At 66.0% G+C, this 19,650-nt stretch overlaps 1 protein-coding gene across 2 annotated transcripts in view; it reads left to right on the plus strand.

Annotated features, from left to right (window-relative positions):
• Positions 1 to 1,023: 1,023 nt before the first annotated feature.
• Positions 1,024 to 19,650, plus strand: part of ZCCHC7 (zinc finger CCHC-type containing 7) — a 174,081-nt gene continuing 155,454 nt past the window's right edge. The window contains exon 1 of one of the 2 annotated variants that reach the window (XM_054032870.1): positions 1,024 to 1,095. The gene's annotated coding sequence lies outside the window, so the exon portion shown is untranslated. The remainder of the gene's footprint in view (positions 1,096 to 19,650) is intronic. The other variant, XM_054032871.1, reaches the window with a different exon arrangement.

Consider the following 19,650-nt stretch of genomic DNA (forward strand, 5'->3'; position numbering starts at 1 on the left):
GCAGAGATGCACAGGGCAGTTCCCTCTCACAGCGATCATTCCAGGCTCTGCAGACTTGTGCAAATATTGCACCATCAGTTAGGATGGGATCATTCCCCTCCCCGCCGGGACTCTTGGTCCTGGCTCTCTGCAGATGGAGTCAGTCCCCTCCTCTGATGCTATAGGTCTGTACAGATTCAGGCAGTGTCGCTGCATTGGTCATTCTGGGGTCAGTCCACTCCCTTGGGGCTGTTGGTCCAGGCTCTCTGCAGACAAAAGCACCATTGCTATGTCAGTCACTATGGGGTCAGCCCCACTTACTTGGGGTACCACTGCATGCTCTCCGCAGACTCAGGCAGCGTCACTGCATTGGTCACTCTGGGCTAACTGGGGCAGTCTGTGAAGGCTCTCAGCAAACTCAGGCAGCATTGCTCAGTGGGTCACTTTTGCAGGCTCAGGCTGTGTTGCTGTACCAGTCGCTCTAGGGTCAGCCTCCCCGGTGCTATGGGACAAGGCTCTCTGCAGGCGTAGGCAGTGTCGCTGTACAGGTTACTCACGGGTCAGTAGTCTATGGGGCTAATGGTGCAGGCTCTTAGCAAGCTCAGGCAGCGTGGCTGCATCATCGCTGTGGGGCCAGCCCCAGTGCTATGGGGCCAGGATCTCTGCAGGGTCGCTGAGAACGAGCGGTTCCCACCTCTCCCCCCATGACACCCCGCGGAGCACAGGCGGCCCCGCCCGCACTCCCCGGGCAACGCTCGGAACAGCCAGTCTCGCGTCACACGCCCGGACCCTCCCCCGTTCCCGCCCCTCCGCTCCGCTCCGCGCGCCACGTGCCGCGGTCACGTCGGCAGCCCCACGGACTCATGGGACATGTAGTTTTGTGGCGGTTCGGCGCAGCCCGGGCTCCGTCCCCGCGCCGAGGGAAGTGCCTCGCCAACAGCGCGCGGGGCCAGGGGCAGCGCGGAGCTCGCGCCCGTGACGCGCGCGCTCAACCGCCCTCCCCTGCGCCGGAAGTGCCGGCGCAATGGGCGGGGACTCGGGGGCGTTCCCAGCGCGTGTTCCGGTCGCGGGGTTTCCTGGTTGGTGCTTCCTGGTGCAGGAGCCGGCAGCGAGTATGTGAGTGAGCGGGGCCGCCGGTGGGCAGGCAGCACCCAGCGTGGCGGGCCGGGCCGAGCCTCGTCCGCCTCCCCCCTCCGCAGAGCCCCTCCCCCCGAGCGCCCCCTGCCCGAGCCCCCTCCCCCTTCTCCTCCGTACCCCCTACCTGTCCAGAGCCTCCCCCTCCGGGTACCCCGCCCCCTCCCCTTCCCCCCTCCCCCTTCTCCTCCGTACCCCCTACCTGTCCAGAGCCTCCCCCTCCGGGTACCCCGCCCCCTCCCCTTCCCCGTGCCCCCTCCCCCTTCTCCTCCGTACCCCCAACCTGTCCAGAGCCTCCCCCCTCCGGGTACCCCGCCCCCTCCCCTTCCCCGTGCCCCTCCCCCTTCTCCTCCGTACCCCCAACCTGTCCAGAGCCTCCCCCCTCCGGGTACCCCGCCCCCTCCCCTTCCCCGTGCCCCTCCCCCTTCTCCTCCGTACCCCCAACCTGTCCAGAGCCTCCCCCTCCGGGTACCCCGCCCCCTCCCCTTCCCCGTGCCCCCTCCCCCTTCTCCTCCGTACCCCCAACCTGTCCAGAGCCTCCCCCCTCCGGGTACCCCGCCCCCTCCCCTTCCCCGTGCCCCCTCCCCCTTCTCCTCCGTACCCCCAACCTGTCCAGAGCCTCCCCCCTCCGGGTACCCCGCCCCCTCCCCTTCCCCGTGCCCCCTCCCCCTTCTCCTCCGTACCCCCAACCTGTCCAGAGCCTCCCCCCTCCGGGTACCCCGCCCCCTCCCCTTCCCCGTGCCCCTCCCCCTTCTCCTCCGTACCCCCTACCTGTCCAGAGCCTCCCCCTCCGGGTACCCCGCCCCCTCCCCTTCCCCGTGCCCCCTCCCCCTTCTCCTCCGTACCCCCTACCTGTCCAGAGCCTCCCCCTCCGGGTACCCCGCCCCCTCCCCTTCCCCGTGCCCCCTCCCCCTTCTCCTCCGTACCCCCAACCTGTCCAGAGCCTCCCCCTCCGGGTACCCCGCCCCCTCCCCTTCCCCGTGCCCCCTCCCCCTTCTCCTCCGTACCCCCAACCTGTCCAGAGCCTCCCCCTCCGGGTACCCCGCCCCCTCCCCTTCCCCGTGCCCCCTCCCCCTTCTCCTCCGTACCCCCAACCTGTCCAGAGCCTCCCCCCTCCGGGTACCCCGCCCCCTCCCCTTCCCCGTGCCCCCTCCCCCTTCTCCTCCGTACCCCCAACCTGTCCAGAGCCTCCCCCCTCCGGGTACCCCGCCCCCTCCCCTTCCCCGTGCCCCCTCCCCCTTCTCCTCCGTACCCCCAACCTGTCCAGAGCCTCCCCCCTCCGGGTACCCCGCCCCCTCCCCTTCCCCGTGCCCCTCCCCCTTCTCCTCCGTACCCCCTACCTGTCCAGAGCCTCCCCCTCCGGGTACCCCGCCCCCTCCCCTTCCCCGTGCCCCCTCCCCCTTCTCCTCCGTACCCCCTACCTGTCCAGAGCCTCCCCCCTCCGGGTACCCCGCCCCCTCCCCTTCCCCGTGCCCCCTCCCCCTTCTCCTCCGTACCCCCTACCTGTCCAGAGCCTCCCCCCTCCGGGTACCCCGCCCCCTCCCCTTCCCCGTGCCCCCTCCCCCTCCGTACCCCCAACCTGTCCAGAGCCTCCCCCTCCGGGTACCCCGCCCCCTCCCCTTCCCCGTGCCCCTCCCCCTTCTCCGTACCCCCAACCTGTCCAGAGCCTCCCCCTCCGGGTACCCCGCCCCCTCCCCTTCCCCGTGCCCCTCCCCCTTCTCCTCCGTACCCCCTACCTGTCCAGAGCCTCCCCCGCCGGGTACCCTGCCCCCTCCCCTTCCCCGTGCCCCCTCCCCCTTCTCCGTACCCCCAACCTGTCCAGAGCCTCCCCCTCCGGGTACCCCGCCCCCTCCCCTTCCCCGTGCCCCCTCCCCCTTCTCCTCCGTACCCCCAACCTGTCCAGAGCCTCCCCCTCCGGGTACCCCGCCCCCTCCCCTTCCCCGTGCCCCTCCCCCTTCTCCTCCGTACCCCCTACCTGTCCAGAGCCTCCCCCTCCGGGTACCCTGCCCCCTCCCCTTCCCCGTGCCCCCTCCCCCTTCTCCTCCGTACCCCCTACCTGTCCAGAGCCTCCCCCCTCCGGGTACCCCGCCCCCTCCCCTTCCCCGTGCCCCTCCCCCTTCTCCTCCGTACCCCCTACCTGTCCAGAGCCTCCCCCTCCGGGTACCCTGCCCCCTCCCCTTCCCCGTGCCCCCTCCTCCTTCTCCTCCGTACCCCCTACCTGTCCAGAACCTCCCCCTCCGGGTACCCCGCCCCCTCCCCTTCCCCGTGCGCCTCCCCCTTCTCCTCCGTACCCCCTACCTGTCCAGAGCCTCCCCCTCCGGGTACCCCGCCCCCTCCCCTTCCCCGTGCCCCCTCCCCCTTCTCCTCCGTACCCCCAACCTGTCCAGAGCCTCCCCCTCCGGGTACCCTGCCCCCTCCCCTTCCCCGTGCCCCTCCCCCTTCTCCTCCGTACCCCCTACCTGTCCAGAGCCTCCCCCTCCGGGTACCCCGCCCCCTCCCCTTCCCCGTGCCCCCTCCCCCTTCTCCTCCGTACCCCCTACCTGTCCAGAGCCTCCCCCCTCCGGGTACCCCGCCCCCTCCCCTTCCCCGTGCGCCCTCCCCCTTCTCCTCCGTAACCCCAACCTGTCCAGAGCCTCCCCCCTCCGGGTACCCCGCCCCCTCCCCTTCCCCGTGCCCCCTCCCCCTTCTCCTCCGTACCCGCAACCTGTCCAGAGCCTCCCCCTCCGGGTACCCCGCCCCCTCCCCTTCCCCGTGCCCCCTCCCCCTTCTCCTCCGTACCCCCAACCTGTCCAGAGCCTCCCCCTCCGGGTACCCCGCCCCCTCCCCTTCCCCGTGCGCCCTCCCCCTTCTCCTCCGTAACCCCAACCTGTCCAGAGCCTCCCCCCTCCGGGTACCCCGCCCCCTCCCCTTCCCCGTGCCCCTCCCCCTTCTCCTCCGTACCCCCTACCTGTCCAGAGCCTCCCCCTCCGGGTACCCCGCCCCCTCCCCTTCCCCGTGCCCCCTCCCCCTTCTCCTCCGTACCCCCTACCTGTCCAGAGCCTCCCCCCTCCGGGTACCCCGCCCCCTCCCCTTCCCCGTGCCCCCTCCCCCTCCGTACCCCCAACCTGTCCAGAGCCTCCCCCTCCGGGTACCCCGCCCCCTCCCCTTCCCCGTGCCCCCTCCCCCTCCGTACCCCCTACCTGTCCAGAGCCTCCCCCTCCGGGTACCCCGCCCCCTCCCCTTCCCCGTGCCCCTCCCCCTTCTCCTCCGTACCCCCAACCTGTCCAGAGCCTCCCCCTCCGGGTACCCCTCCCCTTCCCCGTGCCCCTCCCCCTTCTCCTCCGTACCCCCTACCTGTCCAGAGCCTCCCCCCTCCGGGTACCCTGCCCCCTCCCCTTCCCCGTGCCCCCTCCCCCTTCTCCTCCGTACCCCCTACCTGTCCAGAGCCTCCCCCCTCCGGGTACCCTGCCCCCTCCCCTTCCCCGTGCCCCCTCCCCCTTCTCCTCCGTACCCCCTACCTGTCCAGAGCCTCCCCCCTCCGGGTATCCCGCCCCCTCCCCTTCCCCGTGCCCCCTCCCCCTTCTCCTCCGTACCCCCTACCTGTCCAGAGCCTCCCCCCTCCGGGTACCCCGCCCCCTCCCCTTCCCCGTGCCCCCTCCCCCTCCGTACCCCCAACCTGTCCAGAGCCTCCCCCTCCGGGTACCCCGCCCCCTCCCCTTCCCCGTGCCCCCTCCCCAGCCAGAACCCCCCACCCCCTTCTTCTCCATACCCCCTACCTGTCCAGAGCCTTCCCCCTCCGGGTACCCCGCCCCCTCCCCTTCCCCGTGCCCCCTCCCCCTTCTCCTCCGTACCCCCTACCTGTCCAGAGCCTCCCCCCTCTGGGTACCCCTCCCCCTCCCCTTCCCCGTGCCCCCTCCCCCTTCTCCGTACCCCCAACCTGTCCAGAGCCTCCCCCTCCGGGTACCCCGCCCCCTCCCCTTCCCCGTGCCCCCTCCCCCTTCTCCTCCGTACCCCCAACCTGTCCAGAGCCTCCCCCCTCCGGGTACCCCGCCCCCTCCCCTTCCCCGTGCCCCCTCCCCCTTCTCCTCCGTACCCCCAACCTGTCCAGAGCCTCCCCCTCCGGGTACCCCGCCCCCTCCCCTTCCCCGTGCCCCCTCCCCCTTCTCCTCCGTACCCCCTACCTGTCCAGAGCCTCCCCCCTCCGGGTACCCCGCCCCCTCCCCTTCCCCGTGCCCCTCCCCCTTCTCCTCCGTACCCCCTAACTGTCCAGAGCCTCCCCCCTCCGGGTACCCCGCCCCCTCCCCTTCCCCGTGCCCCTCCCCCTTCTCCTCCGTACCCCCTACCTGTCCAGAGCCTCCCCCCTCCGGGTACCCCGCCCCCTCCCCTTCCCCGTGCCCCCTCCCCCTCCGTACCCCCTACCTGTCCAGAGCCTCCCCCTCCGGGTACCCCGCCCCCTCCCCTTCCCCGTGCCCCCTCCCCCTTCTCCTCCGTACCCCCTACCTGTCCAGAGCCTCCCCCCTCCGGGTACCCTGCCCCCTCCCCTTCCCCGTGCCCCCTCCCCCTTCTCCTCCGTACCCCCTACCTGTCCAGAGCCTCCCCCCTCCGGGTACCCTGCCCCCTCCCCTTCCCCGTGCCCCCTCCCCCTTCTCCTCCGTACCCCCTACCTGTCCAGAGCCTCCCCCCTCCGGGTACCCCGCCCCCTCCCCTTCCCCGTGCCCCCTCCCCCTCCGTACCCCCAACCTGTCCAGAGCCTCCCCCTCCGGGTACCCCGCCCCCTCCCCTTCCCCGTGCCCCCTCCCCAGCCAGAACCCCCCACCCCCTTCTTCTCCATACCCCCTACCTGTCCAGAGCCTTCCCCCTCCGGGTACCCCGCCCCCTCCCCTTCCCCGTGCCCCCTCCCCCTTCTCCGTACCCCCAACCTGTCCAGAGCCTCCCCCTCCGGGTACCCCGCCCCCTCCCCTTCCCCGTGCCCCCTCCCCCTTCTCCTCCGTACCCCCAACCTGTCCAGAGCCTCCCCCCTCCGGGTACCCCGCCCCCTCCCCTTCCCCGTGCCCCCTCCCCCTTCTCCTCCGTACCCCCAACCTGTCCAGAGCCTCCCCCTCCGGGTACCCCGCCCCCTCCCCTTCCCCGTGCCCCCTCCCCCTCCGTACCCCCAACCTGTCCAGAGCCTCCCCCTCCGGGTACCCCGCCCCCTCCCCTTCCACGTGCCCCCTCCCCCTTCTCCTCTGTACCCCCAACCTGTCCAGAGCCTCCCCCTCCGGGTACCCCGCCCCCTCCCCTTCCCCGTGCCCCCTCCCCCTTCTCCTCCGTACCCCCTACCTGTCCAGAGCCTCCCCCTCCGGGTACCCTGCCCCCTCCCCTTCCCCGTGCCCCCTCCCCCTTCTCCGTACCCCCAACCTGTCCAGAGCCTCCCCCTCCGGATACCCCGCCCCCTCCCCTTCCCCGTGCCCCCTCCCCCTTCTCCTCCGTACCCCCAACCTGTCCAGAGCCTCCCCCTCCGGGTACCCCGCCCCCTCCCCTTCCCCGTGCCCCCTCCCCCTTCTCCTCCGTACCCCCTACCTGTCCAGAGCCTCCCCCCTCCGGGTACCCCGCCCCCTCCCCTTCCCCGTGCCCCCTCCCCCTTCTCCTCCGTACCCCCAACCTGTCCAGAGCCTCCCCCTCCGGGTACCCCGCCCCCTCCCCTTCCCCGTGCCCCCTCCCCCTCCGTACCCCCTACCTGTCCAGAGCCTCCCCCTCCGGGTACCCCGCCCCCTCCCCTTCCCCGTGCCCCTCCCCCTTCTCCTCCGTACCCCCAACCTGTCCAGAGCCTCCCCCTCCGGGTACCCCGCCCCCTCCCCTTCCCCGTGCCCCTCCCCCTTCTCCTCCGTACCCCCTACCTGTCCAGAGCCTCCCCCCTCCGGGTACCCTGCCCCCTCCCCTTCCCCGTGCCCCCTCCCCCTTCTCCTCCGTACCCCCTACCTGTCCAGAGCCTCCCCCCTCCGGGTACCCTGCCCCCTCCCCTTCCCCGTGCCCCCTCCCCCTTCTCCTCCGTACCCTCTACCTGTCCAGAGCCTCCCCCCTCCGGGTATCCCGCCCCCTCCCCTTCCCCGTGCCCCCTCCCCCTTCTCCTCCGTACCCCCTACCTGTCCAGAGCCTCCCCCCTCCGGGTACCCCGCCCCCTCCCCTTCCCCGTGCCCCCTCCCCCTCCGTACCCCCAACCTGTCCAGAGCCTCCCCCTCCGGGTACCCCGCCCCCTCCCCTTCCCCGTGCCCCCTCCCCAGCCAGAACCCCCCACCCCCTTCTTCTCCATACCCCCTACCTGTCCAGAGCCTTCCCCCTCCGGGTACCCCGCCCCCTCCCCTTCCCCGTGCCCCCTCCCCCTTCTCCTCCGTACCCCCTACCTGTCCAGAGCCTCCCCCCTCTGGGTACCCCTCCCCCTCCCCTTCCCCGTGCCCCCTCCCCCTTCTCCGTACCCCCAACCTGTCCAGAGCCTCCCCCTCCGGGTACCCCGCCCCCTCCCCTTCCCCGTGCCCCCTCCCCCTTCTCCTCCGTACCCCCAACCTGTCCAGAGCCTCCCCCCTCCGGGTACCCCGCCCCCTCCCCTTCCCCGTGCCCCCTCCCCCTTCTCCTCCGTACCCCCAACCTGTCCAGAGCCTCCCCCTCCGGGTACCCCGCCCCCTCCCCTTCCCCGTGCCCCCTCCCCCTTCTCCTCCGTACCCCCTACCTGTCCAGAGCCTCCCCCCTCCGGGTACCCCGCCCCCTCCCCTTCCCCGTGCCCCTCCCCCTTCTCCTCCGTACCCCCTAACTGTCCAGAGCCTCCCCCCTCCGGGTACCCCGCCCCCTCCCCTTCCCCGTGCCCCTCCCCCTTCTCCTCCGTACCCCCTACCTGTCCAGAGCCTCCCCCCTCCGGGTACCCCGCCCCCTCCCCTTCCCCGTGCCCCCTCCCCCTCCGTACCCCCTACCTGTCCAGAGCCTCCCCCTCCGGGTACCCCGCCCCCTCCCCTTCCCCGTGCCCCCTCCCCCTTCTCCTCCGTACCCCCTACCTGTCCAGAGCCTCCCCCCTCCGGGTACCCTGCCCCCTCCCCTTCCCCGTGCCCCCTCCCCCTTCTCCTCCGTACCCCCTACCTGTCCAGAGCCTCCCCCCTCCGGGTACCCTGCCCCCTCCCCTTCCCCGTGCCCCCTCCCCCTTCTCCTCCGTACCCCCTACCTGTCCAGAGCCTCCCCCCTCCGGGTACCCCGCCCCCTCCCCTTCCCCGTGCCCCCTCCCCCTCCGTACCCCCAACCTGTCCAGAGCCTCCCCCTCCGGGTACCCCGCCCCCTCCCCTTCCCCGTGCCCCCTCCCCAGCCAGAACCCCCCACCCCCTTCTTCTCCATACCCCCTACCTGTCCAGAGCCTTCCCCCTCCGGGTACCCCGCCCCCTCCCCTTCCCCGTGCCCCCTCCCCCTTCTCCGTACCCCCAACCTGTCCAGAGCCTCCCCCTCCGGGTACCCCGCCCCCTCCCCTTCCCCGTGCCCCCTCCCCCTTCTCCTCCGTACCCCCAACCTGTCCAGAGCCTCCCCCCTCCGGGTACCCCGCCCCCTCCCCTTCCCCGTGCCCCCTCCCCCTTCTCCTCCGTACCCCCAACCTGTCCAGAGCCTCCCCCTCCGGGTACCCCGCCCCCTCCCCTTCCCCGTGCCCCCTCCCCCTTCTCCTCCGTACCCCCTACCTGTCCAGAGCCTCCCCCTCCGGGTACCCTGCCCCCTCCCCTTCCCCGTGCCCCCTCCCCCTTCTCCGTACCCCCAACCTGTCCAGAGCCTCCCCCTCCGGGTACCCCGCCCCCTCCCCTTCCCCGTGCCCCCTCCCCCTTCTCCTCCGTACCCCCAACCTGTCCAGAGCCTCCCCCTCCGGGTACCCCGCCCCCTCCCCTTCCCCGTGCCCCCTCCCCCTTCTCCTCCGTACCCCCTACCTGTCCAGAGCCTCCCCCCTCCGGGTACCCCGCCCCCTCCCCTTCCCCGTGCCCCCTCCCCCTTCTCCTCCGTACCCCCAACCTGTCCAGAGCCTCCCCCTCCGGGTACCCCGCCCCCTCCCCTTCCCCGTGCCCCCTCCCCCTCCGTACCCCCTACCTGTCCAGAGCCTCCCCCTCCGGGTACCCCGCCCCCTCCCCTTCCCCGTGCCCCTCCCCCTTCTCCTCCGTACCCCCAACCTGTCCAGAGCCTCCCCCTCCGGGTACCCCGCCCCCTCCCCTTCCCCGTGCCCCTCCCCCTTCTCCTCCGTACCCCCTACCTGTCCAGAGCCTCCCCCCTCCGGGTACCCTGCCCCCTCCCCTTCCCCGTGCCCCCTCCCCCTTCTCCTCCGTACCCCCTACCTGTCCAGAGCCTCCCCCCTCCGGGTACCCTGCCCCCTCCCCTTCCCCGTGCCCCCTCCCCCTTCTCCTCCGTACCCCCTACCTGTCCAGAGCCTCCCCCCTCCGGGTATCCCGCCCCCTCCCCTTCCCCGTGCCCCCTCCCCCTTCTCCTCCGTACCCCCTACCTGTCCAGAGCCTCCCCCCTCCGGGTACCCCGCCCCCTCCCCTTCCCCGTGCCCCCTCCCCCTCCGTACCCCCAACCTGTCCAGAGCCTCCCCCTCCGGGTACCCCGCCCCCTCCCCTTCCCCGTGCCCCCTCCCCAGCCAGAACCCCCCACCCCCTTCTTCTCCATACCCCCTACCTGTCCAGAGCCTTCCCCCTCCGGGTACCCCGCCCCCTCCCCTTCCCCGTGCCCCCTCCCCCTTCTCCTCCGTACCCCCTACCTGTCCAGAGCCTCCCCCCTCTGGGTACCCCTCCCCCTCCCCTTCCCTGTGCCCCCTCCCCCTTCTCCGTACCCCCAACCTGTCCAGAGACTCCCCCTCCGGGTACCCCGCCCCCTCCCCTTCCCCGTGCCCCCTCCCCCTTCTCCTCCGTACCCCCAACCTGTCCAGAGCCTCCCCCCTCCGGGTACCCCGCCCCCTCCCCTTCCCCGTGCCCCCTCCCCCTTCTCCTCCGTACCCCCAACCTGTCCAGAGCCTCCCCCTCCGGGTACCCCGCCCCCTCCCCTTCCCCGTGCCCCCTCCCCCTTCTCCTCCGTACCCCCTACCTGTCCAGAGCCTCCCCCCTCCGGGTACCCCGCCCCCTCCCCTTCCCCGTGCCCCTCCCCCTTCTCCTCCGTACCCCCTAACTGTCCAGAGCCTCCCCCCTCCGGGTACCCCGCCCCCTCCCCTTCCCCGTGCCCCTCCCCCTTCTCCTCCGTACCCCCTACCTGTCCAGAGCCTCCCCCCTCCGGGTACCCCGCCCCCTCCCCTTCCCCGTGCCCCCTCCCCCTCCGTACCCTCTACCTGTCCAGAGCCTCCCCCTCCGGGTACCCCGCCCCCTCCCCTTCCCCGTGCCCCCTCCCCCTTCTCCTCCGTACCCCCTACCTGTCCAGAGCCTCCCCCCTCCGGGTACCCTGCCCCCTCCCCTTCCCCGTGCCCCCTCCCCCTTCTCCTCCGTACCCCCTACCTGTCCAGAGCCTCCCCCCTCCGGGTACCCTGCCCCCTCCCCTTCCCCGTGCCCCCTCCCCCTTCTCCTCCGTACCCCCTACCTGTCCAGAGCCTCCCCCCTCCGGGTACCCCGCCCCCTCCCCTTCCCCGTGCCCCCTCCCCCTCCGTACCCCCAACCTGTCCAGAGCCTCCCCCTCCGGGTACCCCGCCCCCTCCCCTTCCCCGTGCCCCCTCCCCAGCCAGAACCCCCCACCCCCTTCTTCTCCATACCCCCTACCTGTCCAGAGCCTTCCCCCTCCGGGTACCCCGCCCCCTCCCCTTCCCCGTGCCCCCTCCCCCTTCTCCGTACCCCCAACCTGTCCAGAGCCTCCCCCTCCGGGTACCCCGCCCCCTCCCCTTCCCCGTGCCCCCTCCCCCTTCTCCTCCGTACCCCCAACCTGTCCAGAGCCTCCCCCCTCCGGGTACCCCGCCCCCTCCCCTTCCCCGTGCCCCCTCCCCCTTCTCCTCCGTACCCCCAACCTGTCCAGAGCCTCCCCCTCCGGGTACCCCGCCCCCTCCCCTTCCCCGTGCCCCCTCCCCCTCCGTACCCCCAACCTGTCCAGAGCCTCCCCCTCCGGGTACCCCGCCCCCTCCCCTTCCACGTGCCCCCTCCCCCTTCTCCTCTGTACCCCCAACCTGTCCAGAGCCTCCCCCTCCGGGTACCCCGCCCCCTCCCCTTCCCCGTGCCCCCTCCCCCTTCTCCTCCGTACCCCCTACCTGTCCAGAGCCTCCCCCTCCGGGTACCCTGCCCCCTCCCCTTCCCCGTGCCCCCTCCCCCTTCTCCGTACCCCCAACCTGTCCAGAGCCTCCCCCTCCGGGTACCCCGCCCCCTCCCCTTCCCCGTGCCCCCTCCCCCTTCTCCTCCGTACCCCCAACCTGTCCAGAGCCTCCCCCTCCGGGTACCCTGCCCCCTCCCCTTCCCCGTGCCCCCTCCCCAGCCAGAGCCCCTCTCCCCCATCCCCTGCTCTTCCATACCCCCTACCTGTCCAGAGCCTCCCCCTCCGGGTACCCTGCCCCCTCCCCTTCCCCGTGCCCCCTCCCCCTTCTCCGTACCCCCAACCTGTCGAGAGCCTCCCCCTCCGGGTACCCCGCCCCCTCCCCTTCCCCGTGCCCCCTCCCCCTTCTCCTCCGTACCCCCAACCTGTCCAGAGCCTCCCCCCCTCCGGGTACCCTGCCCCCTCCCCTTCCCCGTGCCCCCTCCCCCTTCTCCTCCGTACCCCCTACCTGTCCAGAGCCTCCCCCTCCGGGTACCCCGCCCCCTCCCCTTCCCTGTGCCCCCTCCCCAGCCAGAGCCCCTCACCCCCATCCCCTGCTCTTCCATACCCCCTACCTGTCCAGAGCCTCCCCCTCCGGGTACCCCGCCCCCTCCCCTTCCCCGTGCCCCCTCCCCAGCCAGAGCCCCTCACCCCCATCCCCTGCTCTTCCATACCCCCTACCTGTGCCCCCTACCTGTGCTCCCTGTGCCCCCTCCCCAGCCAGAGCCCCTCACCCCCATCCCCTGCTCTTCCATACCCCCTACCTGTCCAGAGCCTCCCCCTCCGGGTACCCCGCCCCCTCCCCTTCCCCGTGCCCCCTCCCCCTCCGGGTACCCCGCCCCCTCCCCTTCCCCGTGCCCCCTCCCCCTTCTCCTCCGTACCCCCAACCTGTCCAGAGCCTCCCCCCTCCGGGTACCCCACCCCCTCCCCTTCCCCGTGCCCCCTCCCCCTTCTCCTCCCTACCCCCTACCTGTCCAGAGCTTCCCCCTCCGGGTACCCCGCCCCCTCCCCTTCCCCGTGCCCCCTCCCCCTTCTCCTCCGTACCCCCAACCTGTCCAGAGCCTCCCCCTCCGGGTACCCCGCCCCCTCCCCTTCCCCGTGCCCCCTCCCCCTTCTCCTCCGTACCCCCTACCTGTCCAGAGCCTCCCCCTCCGGGTACCCCGCCCCCTCCCCTGCCAGAGCCTCTCACCCCCACCCCCTGCTCTTCCATACCCCCTACCTGTCCAGAGCCTCCCCCTCCGGGTACCCCGCCCCCTCCCCAGCCAGAGCCTCTCACCCCCACCCCCTTCTCCTCCGTACCCCCTACCTGTCCAGAGCCTCCCCCTCCGGGTACCCCGCCCCCTCCCCTTCCCCGTGCCCCCTCCCCCTTCTCCTCCGTACCCCCTACCTGTCCAGAGCCTCCCCCTCCGGGTACCCCGCCCCCTCCCCTTCCCCGTGCCCCCTCCCCCTTCTCCTCCGTACCCCCTACCTGTCCAGAGCCTCCCCCTCCGGGTACCCCGCCCCCTCCCTTTCCCCGTGCCCCCTCCCCGGCCAGAGCCCCCCACCCCCTTCTCCTCCGTACCCCCTACCTGTCCAGAGCCTCCCCCTCCGGGTACCCCGCTCCCTCCCCTTCCCCGGCCAGAGCCCCCTCCCCCTTCTCCTCCGTACCCCCTACCTGTCCAGAGCCTCCCCCCTCCGGGTACCCCTCCCCTTCCCCGTGCCCCCTGCCCGGCCAGAGCCCCCTCCCCCTTCTCCTCCGTACCCCCTACCTGTCCAGAGCCTCCCCCCTCCGGGTACCCCTCCCCTTCCCCGTGCCCCCTCCCCGGCCAGAGCCCCCTCCCCCTTCTCCATACCCCCTACCTGTCCAGAGCCTCCCCCTCCGGGTAGCCCGCCCCCTCCCCGGCCAGAGCCCCTCACCCCCTTCTTCTCCGTACCCCCAACCTGTCCAGAGCCTCCCCCCTCCGGGTACCCCGCCCCCTCCCTTTCCCCGTGCCCCCTCCCCGGCCAGAGCCCCCCACCCCCTTCTCCTCCGTACCCCCTACCTGTCCAGAGCCTCCCCCTCCGGGTACCCCGCTCCCTCCCCCTCCCCAGCCAGAGCCCCTCACCCCCATCCCCTGCTCTTCCATACCCCCCTACCTGTCCAGAGCCTCCCCCTCCGGGTACCCCGCCCCCTCCCTTTCCCCCCTTCCCCTTCTCCTCCGTACCCCCTACCTGTCCAGAGCCTCCCCCTCCGGGTACCCCGCCCCCTCCCCTTCCCCGTGCCCCCTTCCCCTTCTTCTCCGTACCCCCTACCTGTCCAGAGCCTCCCCCCTCCGGGTATCCCGCCCCCTCCCCTTCCCCGTGCCCCCTCCCCGGCCAGAGCCCCCCACCCCCTTCTCCTCCGTACCCCCTACCTGTCCAGAGCCTCCCCCTCCGGGTACCCCGCTCCCTCCCCTTCCCCGGCCAGAGCCCCCTCCCCCTTCTCCTCCGTACCCCCTATCTGTCCAGAGCCTCCCCCCTCCGGGTACCTCGCCCCCTCCCCTTCCCCGTGCCCCCTCCCCTGCCATAGCCCCCTCCCCCTTCTCCTCCGTACCCCCTACCTGTCCAGAGCCTCCCCCTCCGGGTACCCCGTCCCCTCCCCGGCCAGAGCCCCTCACCCCCTTCTTCTCCGTACCCCCATCCTGTCCAGAGCCTCCCCCCTCCGGGTACCCCGCCCCCTCCCCTTCCCCGTGCCCCCCTCCCCAGCCAGAGCCCCCCACCCCCTTCTCCTCCGTACCCCCAACCTGTCCAGAGCCTCCCCCCTCTGGGTACCCCGCCCCCTCCCCTTTCCCGTGCCCCCTCCCCAGCCAGAGCCCCTCACCCCCATCCCCTGCTCTTCCATACCCCCTACCTGTCCAGAGCCTCCCCCTCCGGGTACCCCGCCCCCTCCCCTTCCCCGGCCAGAGCCCCCTCCCCGGCCAGAGCCCCTCACCCCCTTCTTCTCCGTACCCCCAACCTGTCCAGAGCCTCCCCCCTCCGGGTACCCCGCCCCTTCCCCTTCCCCGTGCCCCCCTCCCCAGCCAGAGCCCCCCACCCCCTTCTCCTCCGTACCCCCAACCTGTCCAGAGCCTCCCCCCTCTGGGTACCCCGCCCCCTCCCCTTTCCCGTGCCCCCTCCCCAGCCAGAGCCCCTCACCCCCATCCCCTGCTCTTCCATACCCCCTACCTGTCCAGAGCCTCCCCCTCCGGGTACCCCGCCCCCTCCCCTTCCCCGTGCCCCCTCCCCCTTCTCCTCCGTACCCCCTACCTGTCCAGAGCCTCCCCCTCCGGGTACCCCGCTCCCTCCCCTTCCCCGTGCCCCCTCCCAAGCCAGAGCCTCCCCCTTCTCCTCCGTACCCCCAACCTGTCCAGAGCCTCCCCCTCCGGGTACCCCGCCCCCTCCCCTTCCCCGTGCGCCCTCCCCAGCCAGAACCCCCCTCCCCCTTCTCCTCCGTACCCCCTACCTGTCCAGAGCCTCCCCCTCCGGGTACCCCGCCCCCTCCCCTTCCCCGTGCCCCCTCCCCAGCCAGAGCCCCTCACCCTTCTCTTCCGTACCCCCTACCTGTCCAGAGCCTCCCCCCTCCGGGTACCCCGCCCCCTCCCCGGCCAGAGCCCCCTCCCCCTCCGTACCCCCTACCTGTCCAGAGCCTCCCCCCTCTGGGTACCCCGCCCCCTCTCCTTCTCCGTGCCCCCTCCCCAGCCAGAGCCCCTCAGCCCCACCCCCTTCTCCTCCATACCCCCTACCTGTCCAGAGCCTCCCTCCTCACTCCCCTTCCCCATTCCCCCACCCTCTTCTCTTCCGTACCCCCTACCTGTGCAGAGCCTCCCCACTCACTCTCCTTTCCCGTGCCCCCTCCCCGGCCAGAGCCCCCTCCCCCTTCTCTTCCATACCCCCTACCTGTCCAGAGCCTCCCCCTCCAGGTACCCCGCCCACTCCACTTCCCCGTGCCCCCTCCCCAGCCAGAGCCCCTCACCCCAACCCCCTTCTCTTCCATACCCCCTACCTGTCCAGAGCCACCTCTGCCAGAGCCCCCATCCCCTGAATGCCCCCAGCCCCTTCTCTGCCATACCTCCTACTTTTCCAGAGCCACCTCTGCCCCCTGCATAGCTCAGAGGCTCCCCACCCCCTGCCTGGCCCAGAGCCCTTCTTCCTTCCCCCAACCCAGAGCTCCCCCCCCCCCCCCACCTGTTCCCTGCGCTCGCTGCCCGGCCAGTGTCTCCCCACATGTCCCCTGCCCACCTCTGCATTCCATGCCCCCTGTTTCCAGAGGCCCTTGCCACTCTCCCGCAGCATGCTCTGGTCCTTGCCCAGAGCCTCCTGCCTTCCCCCAAGCTCCGTCGTCCTAAAGCTCCCTTTCTCCAGAGCCTCTTCACCCCCTTATACCTCATTTTCCCCAGAGTCCAAATGCCCCTTTCCTCAGACTCTCCTCCCTGGAGCTACTTCTTCACCACATGCACCCTGTCTGAGTCCCTGGAAAACCCCACTTCCACTACACGTCCTCTGCATCACTGCCCCCCACCCTATCCTCATCATGTCCTGCCCAGAGTCACCTCCCCACCGCCTACTCCTTTCCTCGTCTCCCTTCTGCAGCCCCAAACCGCCCACATATGACATGGTTTCCATATGATGCTGGCTCCCAAATGTTGACCCTTTTACACCTAAGTAGTGTAAATCAGCGTATTGCAGCTGGTCTTGATACTGGGGTCTCAGCATGTAGTACTCCCTCTTGATCCAAGTAGTGTCTACTTAGACCAAGATGGTACATCTCATGTTGGCACCTGTTGTCTTTATTTAAGCTGAGGTGGGCCAGGCTCTGCCATCTTGTGCCATAAAAGCTTTTAGTAGTGCTAAATGCCTTACATTTTAGAGCTGCTTGGTATTAAAAAAAAAAAAAAAGTGCTTGTCTTCCGTGTTATTGTATAAATGTCTAGTTCTTCAATTGCTATATGAGTGCCAAACCTGTAAGTCCCTAGACAGTTCAGGAAAAGAGTGAGTAGTGGGTCCCTGGCAGTTTCATCCTTAGAACTTTGTATTTTATGGGAAAGGTCAGAAGGAGGCACTTGGAGGGGGAGAAGAGATTAATATAATTTCAATAAAATTACTTTTGTGTGTTCTGTAAATGGGTACCGCATATATTCAGCATAGATAGTTGGGTTAGCACCTTTCCTCTCCTTCCCCATTCGCTGTCCTAAAAACCTCCATCTTTATGGTCTTCTACACTGGAATAATGTTGGGTTATTTATAAGTTCATCATCTGGACTGTTGGCAGAGAGCTGTGCTCAGGTCTTCAGGTAAAATTCATCCTTGATGTAAAGGAACAACTCGGCTGATTTAAATGGAATTGCACCCATTCTGTGATCATGGTGGGAAAAAGTGTTCAGATAACATCCCTAAGAGATCATTGTAAAGAATCCCTGAAGTTTTTAATACTGTTATAAGAACAAGAATGCCCATACTGGGTCAGACCAGTGGTCCATGTGGCCCAGAATCCTGCCTTCAGAGAATGGCCAATGTGAGATGCTTCAGAGGGAACGAACAGAACAGTGCAACTATATCCCCTGTTGTCCAGTCCCAGCTTTTGAAAATTGGAGGTTTAGGGTTACCTGGAGGGTGAGGGTGTATCCCTAATCATCTTGGGTAATAGCCATTGATGGATCTATCCTCCATGAACTTATCTAATTCTTTTTTGAACCCAGTTATATTTTTGATCCTCACAACATACCCAGGCAATGAGTTTCACAGGTTGATTGTGCGTTGTATGAAGGAAATACTTCCTTTTGTTTGTTTTAAACCTGCTACCTATTAATTTCATTGGGTGACCCCTGGTTTTTTTGTTTGTGAAGAGGTAAATAACACTTCCATATTCTTTTTCTCCACACCATTCATGATTTTATAGACCTCTATCATATCCCCCCTTAGTCATCTCTTTTCCAAGCTGAACAGTCCCAGTCTTTTTGCTCTCTCCTTATATGGAAGGTGTTCCATCCCCTAATCATTTTTGTTGCCCTTCTCTGTACTTTTTCCATTTCTAAGAACCACATGCATTATTCAAGGTGTGGGTGTACCATTGATTTATATGGTGGCATTATGATATTTTCTGTCTTATTATCTATCCCTTTTTAAATGGTTTCTAATACTTAACTTTTTTGACTACCTCTGCACATTGAGTGGATATTTTCAGAGAACTAGCCACAAGGACTCCAAGATCTCTTTCTTGACTGGTAGCAGTTTATTTAGAAACCATCATTCTGTATGTATAATTGGGATTATGTTTTCCAATGTGCATTAGTTTGTATTTACCAATCCTGCATTTCATCTGCCATTTTGTTACCCCATCACCCAGTTTTGAGATTCCTTTGTAACTCTTCACAGTCTGCTTTGGTCTTAACTATCTTGAGTAATATTGTATCATCTGCAAACTTTGCCACCTTTTTTTCCCTCTTTTTCAGATCATTTTTGAATATGTTGAACAGCACAGGTCTCAGTACAGATCCTTGGAGGACCATACTATTTACATCTTTCCATTGTGAAAACTGACCATTTATTCTTATCATTTATTTCTTATCTTTTAACCAGTTATTGATCCATGAGAGGACCTTCCCTCCTATCCCATGACTTTGCTTAAAAGCCTTTGGTGTGAGACCTTGTCAAATGCATTTTGCAAGTCCAAATACACTCTATCCACTGGCTCATCCTCGTCCACATGATTGTTGACCTCCTCAAAGAATTCTAATAGATTGGTGAGGCATGAGTTCCCTTTACAAACGCCATTTTGACTCTTCCCCACATATTGTGCTCACCTTTGTGTCTGATGATTCGGTTTAAGACACCATTTTTGTCTCAGATTCAATTTTTTCTTGTTTAAAGCAGTTTTCACTCTACTTGAAAACTATTTCTCTCCATTTGAACAAACTACAAACATGCTAGAAAACTAACATTTCAAGAAAGAGCACTTAGTCTCTCCTGTTGCTTCTTATTTGTTTGGATAGGCTGCTGTTTAGCAATGCAAGCTATCCTCCCTTTGCCTGTGAAGTAATCATAAATGGCAGGGTTACTTTATCCATTAGTGTCAACCTCATGGTGCCCTCCATCTACTTCTATGCTACTTGAAACTGGGATAAAAGACACTTAGATACATCCTGTGTCAGCTCTGGTGCAGGATGGATTAAAATGATTTCAATTTAAATAAAACGTGTTTCAATTTAAATAGATTTGTTTAAAGATTAATTTAAATTTACAGCCATCTATCTGAAGTTCTGTTAGAATAATTTAAAACGTTAAAAACACCAGTTCAGTAAGTTAGAAAGACATTATGCATTGCATATCTTCAGTTGTCATAGTGGTATTATTCATGATACATGAACTGTGTAGTGCTTTAGCCTATTTAATTAAATATGGATAAAATGGAATAGAGATTTTCTAGTCTGGACTCTAAGTGTTACAGGTATTATCCAAATCTCAAATGATTTAAATCTGAACAAGCTGGTGGGGATTGAATAGGTTTTGGCCGTTCTCTGAGACCATTGATTTTTCTAGAACAGAATATCTTCATTTGCTGCTTTGTTTTGTTTTGTTTTTCATACTTGGGAAAAAGACTAGCTATTCTCCTTTCTCTTGTACCTACTCCATTAAACAATACAACACATCTTTATTTTGTACAACTTCTTTAATACAGCCTTTGTCCTAAAACAGTTTAGAGTTAAGTAACACCACTACAGAGATTACATAAAAGTACAGGAAGAGAAAAATGAAGATGTATAGGTAGAACCTTAAATATTTACCAGAGACCCCTGCAATCGCAGGGCCTCTGACCGCAGTAGAGGTCTGCCGCTCTTTCCTTCCTCAGTATCTTGGCTTCTGCTGGGGCCTTATCCCTTCTCATTCTGTTTTTTTCTGTAGCCTCTTTCCCATCCTGGATTAGCTCAAATGCCTTTAATGCTAATATTCTTAGCAGCAACCAGCCGGTGTAAGTATCATGTCAATTTTGCTCTTCAGTTTTATTGCCGTCCATCTGGTATTAAGTAGCATCAGAGAAACTGAATAGATTTGTCAATTCTGTTGGCTGCTGCTCTGTGAAGATTTGAGCTGTAGCAGGTGCACTGGAGGTGACTACAGACTCAGGGAAAAAACACGCCAGAGGTCCACATTTGAAAGGCTGTCTTTGCAGCTACAAGGGCATAAAGTGTTAAAAAAGAAGTTTTCAATTTACATTTAAAATAAGATGGAGAGTTATTTAAGCAGGAGTTGTCTTCCGGATGGCAAGAGAAGTAGAGGAAAAGGCCATTGTACCATCTGTGTGCTATATGTTGGGACTAGCAGGAGGACAGTACTAGATTA

Source organism: Malaclemys terrapin, chromosome 6 (assembly GCF_027887155.1).
Source record: "Malaclemys terrapin pileata isolate rMalTer1 chromosome 6, rMalTer1.hap1, whole genome shotgun sequence".
NCBI classification, from domain to species: Eukaryota; Metazoa; Chordata; order Testudines; family Emydidae; genus Malaclemys; species Malaclemys terrapin.